The 4,014-nt window shown below is 42.1% G+C and overlaps 1 protein-coding gene across 3 annotated transcripts in view; it reads left to right on the forward strand.

Annotated features, from left to right (window-relative positions):
* Window positions 1-1,041: 1,041 nt before the first annotated feature.
* Window positions 1,042-4,014, forward strand: part of LOC109859540 (alpha-1,6-mannosyl-glycoprotein 2-beta-N-acetylglucosaminyltransferase) — an 18,624-nt gene continuing 15,651 nt past the window's right edge. For 2 of the 3 annotated variants that reach the window (XM_020437885.1, XM_020437888.1), the window contains exon 1: window positions 1,042-1,359. The gene's annotated coding sequence lies outside the window, so the exon portion shown is untranslated. Of the gene's footprint in view, window positions 1,364-4,014 lie in introns of all 3 variants that reach the window. The other variant, XM_020437887.1, reaches the window with a different exon arrangement.

Here is a 4,014-nt window from a genome sequence, read left to right on the forward strand (position 1 = left end):
TAAAGCTAAAATCGCTGGAGGCACTAATGGCTATACCAAAAACCAACTTCCAGAAAAGCTTCGAGGGGTGGATCAAACGCTGGCACAAGTGCATCGCAGCCGACGAGGACTACTTTGAAGGGGACAACTTGAATTTTGAAGAATAAACATATACTTTTCTTTTTATGAATAAATTCCGGTTATTTTTTGATCATGGTAGTATTTTATACTGTTGACAACGATTACGCAATCGTCAAAGATAACAAGCAAAGATAACAACAAATAACTTTATACAAAGAGTAATAATTTTATGTAAACTTTTAATAATTAAACATTTATCAAAACATCTCTCCGCTATATATAAAAATTGGAAGATAAATCGTGCGATGATAAATTTTAAAAGCTAAAGAGGACGGATGATAAAATACCGATGCAGTTTGTTTGCATATCGCGGAAGTGATTATCAAACGAGACTAGACATTTAATTCAGTAGGATTGTACTATTGATAGATAAATAAGAATTAGTTTTTCCTTCTAAGTGAGATATTTGTTCAGCTCTTTACGGTACGACCAAATTTTCCTAGATGGCAGCATAGATCCAAGTAGAAACGCGTTCTTACCGTGCGGCTGGGTTTATTTTCAATTAAATAACAGCGTCGTAGTGTTTGGAAATACAACAGAAGGAAGCTGTTTATGTAATCTTTTGTAATCGATATAAGTAACGTCGTTTCTCAATTACGGTTCTGTTGCGACGCAAAGAAAGAATAAAAATTTTGAAGAAAAGCCAGCACGAGTAGAAATATAGTCGTGCAAAAACATTTGATAATTATTTATGGGTAATGCAACTTTGTATAATCTCAATTCTCAAGGAAAACGAACTTCACAACACGCAACGTTTGATTCCGCTGACATTTTTGTCTGCCAATCACAGCGCTCGTTAGCGCGAGCAGAAGAAAGGAGCGAGGGGCGCCGCTCGCGCAAGCGCGCGTGGCTACGCAGAGAAGGGTGAATGTAGCTGAATGTCGAGCAGGGGTGAGTTCTCAGGCGCGTTTCACAGAACTCGCACGTTGTGGCGTCGCGTGCCGCGTGCCGGTGACGGCTGAGCGAACGCGCACGTTTTCCTCGTTCTTTTCGACAAAGAACAGTGAAAATCGGAGAGTGTCTGCCTGTTTGTTTCTTTTCTTTTTTACGCGAGAATCGGAGAATTTTCTTTCTCGCTCAGAGATTGTGGCAATTAGTGATTTAGTGCATGTGGCCAACGCATCTTCCGTCCTTGTCGGCGCTTCTCGCCGCCGATTCATCACCGGTAGGGTCGCACGAGTCACCCCAAACGCTGCACCTGGAGCGTTTCGACGCGCTGGACCTGCTCAACGTCAACGTGTAGGTATAGTCGGGCACAATAACAATCCCTTTCGCCCCTTCGCGTGCAACGTCCCTTCTTTAATAATCGATTCGTTCTCCGCGTGCGTGCGTTTTTCAGTCACATATTGTTGTCCCGATTAGTTATTTCTGTCTCCAATATTACCCCCAATGCATTATCGTGTAATAGCAATCTATGAATGTGTTGGATAATTATTTATTAATGCGTCTCGTTAATATTTTACATGTTGATCGAGTAAACGAGATTGTGTAATTATTTGTTCGCCTCTTAGTTGCACTTTCTTGCACCTCTAGTGCATACTAGTTTAAATATAAATAATAGCGTGCATGTGTGTGTGTGTAAAATATAAGCATAAAGTAAGCGAGAAGAATATAAGGAAAGGGCTTGTTTTCTCTCTCTTTCGAGACAAGAAAATACATAATTCCAAAATATATATATTTATATTTTTTTACATTAAAGTATATATTTTTATTAAATACACGCGATAGTCTTGTGTTGTGGGAGACCTCAGAAGCGTGAATTTGGCATCTGCCGCTGAATGTGCAAATGAATTTTTATTAAACGCGGCCGTGCGAATCTCGACTGTATTGATGAACGGTCGCGTTAGGTCGCCGACGCATTATCTCCGAGACTCCGACAGTTGAATCGCATCTTGAATGCCGGATCGTGTGATTACGAAGCTTGAAACGCGGCCGTGCGACCGTCTTTCTCTCGAGTCGATGACGACGCGCTGCATTATTCGAGAAAAACCGAATGTCAGGTAATTCGCGCGGCGTCAAATGCACGGCGAATGTTTCTAGGCGCGGCCACAAAATTCTGAAGACATCGTCATACCCGTAAGCGCTACCGTTCGAAATCGAATTTCGCACACTGTCACGGACTGGAACGCTAAATGCCCGCGACGCGTGATTATACTTTTAAAACATGGCCGCGACGATGAGTGACATTAAAATGCACCCGACAGAGTCGCGAAATCTAAAATCATCCAATCTCGGATTAACGTCGCGATTTGATTGTACATTCGACGTAAAAAAAAAAAAAAAAAAAAAAAAAACACGATGACGACTATGCGAACTTTTAACTGCGATAATGACACTGAATACAATTGTCATGCATGTGTCATAATTCGGTTTGTCGCGTTGCTGCACACCAACCGCAGTCGGGCTATTGTTAAACTCGACGTTAAATGTGGGACAGAGGATCTTGGTTTATATTGCACGTACACACACACACACACACGCACACACACAAAGACTTATATCAACGGGATCGTCGATAGATGAGAGCAAGTTTTGACGGCGAATGTTGACCGCTGCTCGTTCGATCCAAGTCTCTCCCTCTTCTCTCCGCGGCTGTATGGGTTCAATCGGAAGACGGAAGAGTCGATCTTTTGCCCTCGCGCGAAGGCGGAAGTACCGTTTTACCGAGTGTACGTACGGCGTTTAGGAGAAACATCCGCATCGCGTTGTGTATACGGCGATGTCGCGAGTGTTACGGTCCGGTACGACCGGCGAACGCCGATCGATATTTGCACTCCAACACGCTGATAAGAGGAGGGTTTATAACGCACCGCGCAAAGGGATTGAAACCGATGGGTTTTTCGACCGAGTTCTCGGATTTCTCGCCCGACACCGACACGCAAGAGTTCTATTACTCTTGCACACGTAGGGCAAATCAAAAAAACGAAGGGACAAGCGGAGAGTAATCGGAGTAATCGGTTTTCGCTACGCGAAATAAACTTTGCCGTAAGCTGTGCGCGCGGTTTCGATTTTCTTCTGATAATGCTCCTACTCTTGCGGTTGTTTAATTAACGGTAGGATTTTGTAAGCTCGATTTTATCTCAGCGCGTTGATTACACGTATCTTTCTGAGAACGCTAGACTACCGGTAGACAAAGCGGGACTGCAGTCGGTGAAGGTCAAAATTACCGCACGGTTTAGTGGCAAAAAAAAAAATTTATTGATTCGAGATTCGCGTTATTCTACCGATTTATCCTGACTCGCCGTGCGTTTCTTTGTCTAGACACGCTATAAAGTCTTCTCACACGGCATTAGGTGATTCGTACACCTGAACTTAAGTTATCTCAAAGTGTAACCTTTGCCCTAAATCCTTTTATCGTAGATATATGGAAAAGGTTAAAAGAACGGCAAAAGGTTTACGAGGCTTTTTTAACACGCACCTTTGCTTTGGTTTTGAGCCTGAGAAGGTGGAAAAAGTGAATATCTTTAAAGCGCGATCGATTTATCAGCCACAATTTTTAAACTTGATATCGCAAACTCCAAAAGTTAAGTGGGTTTTAAACTTTTGTAAAGAACGGAAGTTCTGTTGTTCAAAAATAGATAAAATGATCAAAGTTTTCTTATACAGGGATTTATATCTTTGATCAAAATCGAGGGAAAATTTTTACGAGCACTTTTTTAATTCCAAAATAACTTAACCGTCTTAAACTTTGCGTGGTGTTTGATTTATATAAATTTTTATATACAAAGTCCCCGAGTAGAAAATGATTAAGGTTTGCCTGCATTTTGCTCCGGGCGCAATCAGGTAATGTCATGGCTTGCCTTATTTTGGAAAACCTGATCCGGTGCTGATAGTGTCTACATCAGGGTTACCGTATTATTTGATACATGTGGCCCTTCTGTCAGCGCCGCAATG

Source organism: Pseudomyrmex gracilis, unplaced genomic scaffold (assembly GCF_002006095.1).
Source record: "Pseudomyrmex gracilis isolate BER0280 unplaced genomic scaffold, ASM200609v1 scaffold_266, whole genome shotgun sequence".
Lineage (NCBI taxonomy): Eukaryota > Metazoa > Arthropoda > Insecta > Hymenoptera > Formicidae > Pseudomyrmex > Pseudomyrmex gracilis.